Here is an 8,471-nt window from a genome sequence, read left to right on the forward strand (position 1 = left end):
GTGACCGAATGCATACACAAAAACTTGGAGTAAAGAAAGAGACATAAATTATGACCGAATGCATACACAAAAACTTATGCGCTTCAATATAATTACCAGGAGTAAGTGCTATAGCCTGTTTCCAATACTCAGCGGCTTGGTCGAACCAAGCCTCCGCAATTTCAGAATCCCCCTGCCGAATGGCCTGTTCTCCCCGGTCGGAATAGGTGGGTTAATTCCTTCCCTTAGAACCGTACTTGAGAGTTTCCTACCTCATACGGCTCGGCAGTCAACTCTTTTTGTACCCCATTTGAATCTACCATATCTAACTGAATAAGATTTCTCGTAGATCTATTCCATTTTTCGGGAGTAAAGAAAGAGACATAAATTATATAAAAGTTGTCACAAAGTCTCAACGTTTTTATGAACACAACTGGTTTGGGTTAAAATCACTTACAACCGAGGTGTTGTCAAGATTTTTGTAGGAAATTGTTTTGGGTTTTTAAACAAGTTTCCGAACAAAGATAGTTGTTAAACTATAACTAAAACTTGGGATTTTGTGGAAGTTTCTCATTCATCAAACTAAGAATATCAATTTAATGAAGTCCTCTGTAATAACCGTTAATCCATTGTGAGCGAATAATGTGTGTATAGATCTATCGGATTTCAGGTGTTAGATCTCACACGAAGCATATCAATAATATTGTTGATTACACACTATCTCGTTTAAATATTCCACGTTTTATAATAATTTCTTTTTATAAAACTCACGGAGTTAAAACCTGTGGAACTCACCAACAATTTTTGTCGAGATATTTTAAAAATGTGTATTTTCAGGTAACTAAGAAACCGGAGGTAGAACATCGGTTCCAAGGAGATTATATTCTTTTTGTGAAAAAATAATCGAGCTATATGACTTGATCCTGCCTCCGTGAAGCACAATAAAAGATTGGTGTTTGTTGTCCCAACGATGGTTTATGAACGTCATGAATAAAGTAAAATAAAACAAGAAGTTGTCGTCTGTTTTGTTTCGTCAAATGATGGTTGTAGCTAGCAACCACAGACGGGATGTTAACCCGTATAAATCTATACACATATTCTTCGCTCACAATGGATTAACGATTATTACATAGGACTTCACTAAGTTGATATTCTTAGTTTGATAAATGAGAAACTTTCACAAAAATCCAAAGTTTTAGTATAGTCTAATAATTATCTTTGTTCGGAAACTTGTTTAAAAACCAAAAACCATTTCACACAAAAATCTTCACAGCACCCCGACAGCAAGTGATTTTGACTCAAACCGGTTGTGTTCATAAAACACCGAGACTTTGTGACAACTATTGTATAACACATATTATTCGTTATAACGACACTTTTTATGTCCCAAATGAAAAATGAATAATATCATAATTTATGTCTCTTTCTTTACTCCAAGTTTTTGTGTATGTATTCGGGCACTTGAAATATTATGAACTTTCACGAAAAGTTTATTTTAGGTTTAGAAACTTTTAAGACATATTCGGTGATTTTTCATGCAACAATAATACGTAAGGGTATTATTGGAAATAATAGTTGCATGTTAAACTTTAATAGTTGCATGTTAAACTTAGGCTTTTCTTGACGTAAATACGTCATCAAATATTTATATATAAACTTTAATAGGTTAAGTTTTTAGTTTATATTTGACCTTTATGTGTATTCCACCCCGGAATTGTTTGTAAATAAATAAAAGGGGCCGTGGATACTTTCGTCGCGTATCGTTTTTGGGTTCAAGTTATATCCAGATGTTTCCGGTTTCTCCAAGGCTTACGATGGAAGTGTCTTTGGAGGATCTTTACATAATAATGATAGATTATTAAGTGAGAAACCAACAATATGTATTCAAATAAACATACCGGTTATAATTCAAGGTTGAGTTTATTAGGTAAAGGTGGAGTCATTACCTTTTGTTCTTAAGTTGTCAAAGGTAGGTTGCCAAAAGATGGTTTGAACAAAAATTTATTAGCAACAAAAGTGATGGATCTTCTTGGGTTTGTGATTACTCCAAAATAGCTTCTTGTTGGGTAGTTTAAATACTCGAAATTTTGACAGCAAAACAGTGAGTTCTTTTGACAGCAAAACGGTGAGTTTGTGGATCACTTTTGGTCACACGAAAACAGCTTTGTATAGGGCTGATGTGTTCTCGATTTTTGACAGCAAAACATAAGGTTTTTGACAGAAAAACAGCGGGTTCTTGGATGTTAAAAGCCACTCGAAAAACAGCTCTTTATTGCACTGTTTTGGGTCTCGAAAATTCAGAAAGAACACAATAAAAAGAAGAGTTTTGGGGCTGTTTTGGTGACTTCAAATATAGCAGCAACAGGAGGCATGTTAAGGGGTATTTTTTGGATAAAAACAGGTTGAAAAACAGGTGTGAAATGGCTGTGACAGGAAACTAAAAAGGAGGAGGCAACAGCTCCATTTCTGCCTTCGGTTTTTGATGGGTTTCGAGGAGAGGGGAGGGGCTGTAAGAAGGTTGATTTCTGGTATGATATTGAGAGAAAAAGGAGTGATTGTTTGCAGTAAAATGAGAGTGAAGTAGAGGGGGATGGTGTCGACTATCGATGTATATAGATGGAGGAAAGAGTGAGGAAGATAGATGCAAATCTCACAACATAATAGTAATCATATTGATTTGATTTAGCTCATGCAAGTGGCTGCATATTTCCTTCAAGTTAGGAATTACTAATTAGTTACCAAGTTTCCATTTAGTTACAAGGGGGAGGGGAGTGGGTAAGGAGATTTGAGAGGGAAATGAAACTAGATTTTGTTTGGTTTAATTTATTTTATGTTCTTCAATATTAGGCCATATCTTTAGTAAATATCATGCATGTGCATGTAGTGGGTCTATTTCTAGGATGTTAGGAAGAATACGTAAGCTAAGAAGTAGGATATCTGGTGAATTGCTTAAATCTCCTAATCTAATAAATAAGTACCAAGTTGCCACGTGGCAATCTATTAGCCTTCCCCGACCAATTTTTCCCGCTCAAATGTAAAACTGAATTTCCGAAAATGCCACTGCAAGATCGTGATCTGCAAAAAGAATCAAACTCTATTTCGAATTCAAAAAAGATATTCAAATCCTTTGTATTGATTACCCATTCATCTATTTTAAGCAGTGTCTGATTTTACAATTCTCGCATGCATAAAATCGAGGATATACCTAAATTGATTTCCCTCTACTTCTCAAGAAATCATCAACCAAATCATATCCACAAGTGAATCTACATGTTGGGCTCATTTGCTGCTTTTAGTGTATTACGATACACCTTCTTATCTCAATCCATCTCTTCTCTGTCGGACAATTGATATGGTTTAAGTTTTCCTGAGGTTTATTAACAACTACGTGATGGTAATTTCAATATTATTCCATTGTCGATTCATCTCTTTTGTTTTCGGTTCTTGAGACATCATTGTTGATCTGCTATTGCATTTTCCCATTTTTGTTCGATTCTAAACTCTAAGATAAACCCTAAACCACACTCAGCCAATATCTCTTCAACTCCTTACACACCTCTTAAACCAACGACTTTATAGTTAAATTTGTTAGCCGTACTCATACATCTCCTTAATTAGGTTTGTTCTTTAATTTTTATAATAAGATGTTTCTGATGGTGTGTATTATGTTTGATATATGGTTGTTTTGTTTAAGGGAAAAGTGCAGTAGGCTGTTGAGCTTATTTCCCGGAAGGATGCCAAGAAGAGATTACATAGTAATGAAAACTATTATCCATTAACTATGGAAACCATTTTCAGTTTGAAAATTTGAGGTTAGTATAATTATTATTCATCTTCTTCCAATTTACAGTACAAGTGATGAATATATTAAATTCGCTTGATCAAACTTTTAGTTTTTAAGTTTGTAGAATAATTGTTTGATGAAATGTCTAAGTCGACTAGAATTGTTTTCTTTTGAATGACTTGTAACATCCCATTTAAAATAAAATAATTAAGTAAATATTGGTGGGCTGTGGATTTCGAGAAGCCAAATGATAATAATTGAATCTCCGGGGGCTAAGGTATAATTTCAAGATTTATTTTGAAAAGGATTTTAAAAGGTAGGCTATAATTGGTAACTTTTGGACTTATTATGTAAGGATTTATTGAGATAGAGGTTGCATGGTAATTTTGGGACTTAAGTTGAAAAGAGTTCTTATGGAGAGGGACTAAATGTGTAAAATATGCAAATGGTTGGGGTGGGACACGGGTAAACCCATCACTCCCGTAAGCCCATATATATTCATCCTAACTTTCATGCCACTAAAACCTAACCCTAATAGAGATGGCCGCCACCACCTTCCTTCTCCAACTCCGGCGCCGCATCCCTTATGCCGCCTGTCATCGTCGGTGTCGTTCACCAGCCACAAAAGGCATGAGCCACTACCCATACTCTCCCCAATCGTTATCTTGGAGCTTCTCTGCCACCGAATCCAGTCGCCACCTTCGCTTCCTCCTATCTCCGATGCCACTACCATTTCGTCGGTTCCAATCAACCGAGGCCAACGAGTCCACCCACCATGACCAGAGAAACTGAAGACCACCGGGGGGCCAACGGACGATCCTTCATCGCTGTCAGGTTCCTTTTTCCCCAGCCGCCGCTACGCTGTCGCTGTTGGAGTCGGAGCTGCCGACGAGGACCGAGCATCGTTTCTTCGCCGCTGTTGGACTGTACTGATGCCCGTTGTCTGCCATTGCCACCGTTAACACTGCTGCTACCGCCATGCTCGCTGCCGTTTCTGTTCCGACTGCCGCCATGCTCGGTGGGCGTTTTGTACGTGTGTGTGCATGGTTCTGTATGTGTCGGCGTGTGGGCATGTTTATGAGCTGGTCGGAAAACGTTGGGAGCCACCATGGTGGCTATTGGCCGGTTGCTGCTCTTCTGCCGCCATAGACCACCACCAGCCACCATGAGGTGGCTGCGCGCGTGTGTGTTTATTAGTGTGTGTGTGTGTGTGTTATTAGTGTGTGTGAATTTGGATTATATTGTAAATTGTAACCATATCAGAAAAGTGAAAAGGAAACCTAAAACGACCACCGTGAAGTGGTGGCTGCCGCCTCCTGCCGCCACTGGCCCCCGTGTCGGGTGGCGGTGTACTTTGCTTTGTTTTGTTGGATCCGTTTAGGAGCCTTGAAACCTTAATGGGCCCAATGAAGCCCTAATAGGTCCAAGGAAACCCTAATTAATCTAATAAAACCCTAATAGGCCCAATGAGGCCCAAAGTAACCTAAAAGCCTAACCAAGTAACTAATGGGTTAATATTGGGAAGGAAACCCAAAATAGGGTTTGGAAAACCCTCATGGCATAAAACCCTAAATTTTGAGAATTAATCGGGACACACGAGAATTAATTAATAACTTGAAATATTAAATGACTATCATTAGCAAATTAACCTAAAGCATTATTGGACTTAATGGGTTAAGTCCTTAATGGGTTAAGTTAGAGATACTTAACCCTAATTGTCATTTTATGTGAAACCCTAATTTCACTTTGGGTTTGTATTGGGATTTTCCATTGGGTTTTGGTAATTGGATTATTAATGGAGCATCCAAGAATGATCATATGGACTAGAATATGTTGATGGGCTTTAGGGTAAGGCCCATATGAGGGGTTAGGCCCAGTTTGAAAATTAGGCCATAGATTGGCCATTGTTTGGGCCTTTATGTTTATGTGATATTGGACCATAGAAATTGGATTGAAATAATTGGGTGGGCCTTAAGGAAAGACCATGTAGAGGTCTGGGCCCAATTTGGAAAATTGGGCCATATGTTGGGATTTGGCCCATGATTTGACTTTTGTGCTTGGAACCCAATTATTAATTGGGTATTGTTTGACGTTGACAGTTCGGGAAGCTTTCAATTAGCGGCTGGAGTTTATTATGCGGGACTTTGTCAGTGCCAGGTGAGTTCTCCTCACTATATCAACAAGGTCTACGACACCAAGGCCGACCCTTTTTGGATTTGTATATGGGTTATTGCATGCCATGCTTATTGATTTTTATCCTGGTAGTTAGGATGGTGATATGCCTAGTGACCTGGTAGGTCGGTATCCTGGTATATAGGATAATGCTATGTTAGTGACCGGTTAGGTCTGTATCCTGGTTATAGGATGTTGTTATGCTATTTGATCTGTTAGATCGGTTTGACTGTTATGAATGCTAGCGTATGATATTTACGTTCACATGTTTGGTTGATTTGGGGTTGGGTTGAGGCGGTCCTGCTGTGTGCTGTAGGCTAACATACCCAGGATGGTCCGGATAGACTACAGGCCCAGGAGGGTATGTCAGTCAGACCGAAGGCCCAACGAGCGGTCCGGACAGGCTGTAGGCCTTGCGAGGCGGTCCAGATATGTCGAAGGCTCGGGAGCGGTCCAGATAGGTTGTAGTCCCTGGTGAGGGCGGTCTAATTAGGCTGAAGGCTCATTATGCATGTTGTTTGCTGTTTGTTTATATGTTATACGATATGGTTATATCAGATGGTGTTGGTATTTGGGGGTAACTCACTAAGCCTTCGAGCTTACATCTATCGATTATTATTTCAGGTATTTCTGAGGATTGCATGAAGGCAAAGGCGTGATCGTGCACCTCCTGTAACAGCCCGAAATCTCAGGTATTATTAAATTATGTTTTTGGGTGGTTTAAGAGGGGACTCGGCGAGTTGGAGCCTAGACTCGCCGAGTAGGATCGCAGACTTGGTCGCGGGTCCGCGACTGGACTCGACGAGTCCAGATATGGACTCGGCGAGTCGACGCTGTTCAGCAGAAACCCTAACCGTTCAGTTTGAATCGTATATAATACTCTCATAGGCCGTCATTGTCCGTTTTTAGTCGACTGAGAGGAACCCTAAACGGCTGTGGACATCTAGAGCAAGATTGGAGGATATTAGGGCTTGAAGAAATTATTGGGCAAGGAGGAGAAGGGTTTTGGCTAAAGGAACAGCAAGGGATTCGAGTTCTGTGGTTTGGAGACACAGAGAGGGCATATTCCACGTAAGGTTTCGGATTCCCTTCTGTTAGTTAATGTGTTTATGAACCTAGGGTTTATGAAAACCCATTTAGTGATTAGATGGGTTATTATGTTATTACCCAGACGTTATACCCACAGTAATGAGATGTTTAGAAGTCCAGAGAGTCCCATGGTTGTATATCTTGAGACCATACATAATTCAGGAAGCAGTTGCTCGTCTGCATGGTATGGACTCGCCGAGTTGTTCTTCAGACTCGGCGAGTAGCTTGAAGATTTACTGGGACTCGCCGAGTTGTTCTTCAGACTCGGCGAGTGGAGTCGGGGTGGCCCCGCGATTCTTCCAGGAGTAACTCGTCGGGTCGAGGAGGGTACTCGACGAGTAGATAAGGAATCTCAGAAAGTTGGAGGACGACTAGACTCGCCGAGTCGCCAAGGTACTCGCCGAGTCCAGTCGAGCTGACCGTTGACCGTTGACCAGAGTTGACCTAAGTCTGACTTCTTAGGGATAGTCACACTTAGAAGATATAAGTATTAATGAGTTATGTAATGTTATAGGGAGGTTGTAGGTCGTCGGTTGTGCACGAGTCATTTCAGGAGTTGCTAGCTTTCAGCATATACGAGGTGAGTCTTCTCACTATACTGTACCCGGAAGGGTTTGACTGTGTGACCGGAAGGTCGGATATGTTATGTGATATGTATGCTATATGTGGTAAGTTATTTGTTATATGTGCTATGTATGTTATGTGGGCCGGAAGGCAATATGTTATGGGCCGGAAGGCGATTATGTTATGGGCCGGAAGGCGTTGTATTGAGGACTGGAAGGTCAGGGCCTGGAAAGGCGTATGTGCGTAAGTGTATATTGGGGAACTCACTAAGCATTTATGCTTACAGTTGTTGTGCATGTATTTCAGGTACTAGCGAGGACCGTGGGAAGGCGCCGGCGTGATCGATACACACTGAAGATTGTTCTTATGATCTTGGGATTTTGAATAATTGTATTTGACAGATTAATTAAACTATTTATGCCTTGTTTTAAATGGAAACAACTACATTTAAAAATGAAAAATTTGTTTGAAAAATTTGAGTTGTTACAGTTGGTATCAGAGCCTTGGTTTGAGGGATTCGGGTGCACCTTCGGGGGTAACTGAACTCAAACCGAGGATTTGAGGAAACTTTTCAAATAAAGGCATAGACGTTTGTAAATGGTTTTGTGGTAAGCAAGAAAGAAGCAGTGTGTACGATCAGTCAGCGCCCGAACGGTAAAGATCCCCAAAATACCTTACCATATTATATGATGTGAATTGTTATGCATGCTAGAAGACTAGGTATTCATGATAGGACTAGAGTGGCCTGATTTGTGATGCCTTAGTCTAGGGAAGTTTGCTTATATGAGATGCTTTGCTAGTATGCGGGTAGATAGTGCATATCAGAAGTAGAGTACTCACTATCCGAAGTTTGGGGAGGAGGACTTGGGATGAACACTGATGC

The 8,471-nt window shown here is 40.1% G+C and overlaps 1 long non-coding RNA gene across 1 annotated transcript; it reads left to right on the forward strand.

The window, feature by feature from the left end:
• The first annotated feature begins 4,204 nt into the window (after nucleotides 1-4,204).
• LOC128127925 (uncharacterized) lies at nucleotides 4,205-7,606 on the forward strand. Its single transcript, XR_008225573.1, has 3 exons — nucleotides 4,205-6,627; nucleotides 6,845-7,006; nucleotides 7,539-7,606. It is a non-coding gene; the product is annotated as an uncharacterized LOC128127925 (long non-coding RNA).
• The last annotated feature ends 865 nt before the right edge of the window (nucleotides 7,607-8,471 follow it).

This window comes from Lactuca sativa, chromosome 1 (assembly GCF_002870075.4).
Source record: "Lactuca sativa cultivar Salinas chromosome 1, Lsat_Salinas_v11, whole genome shotgun sequence".
NCBI lineage: Eukaryota > Viridiplantae > Streptophyta > Magnoliopsida > Asterales > Asteraceae > Lactuca > Lactuca sativa.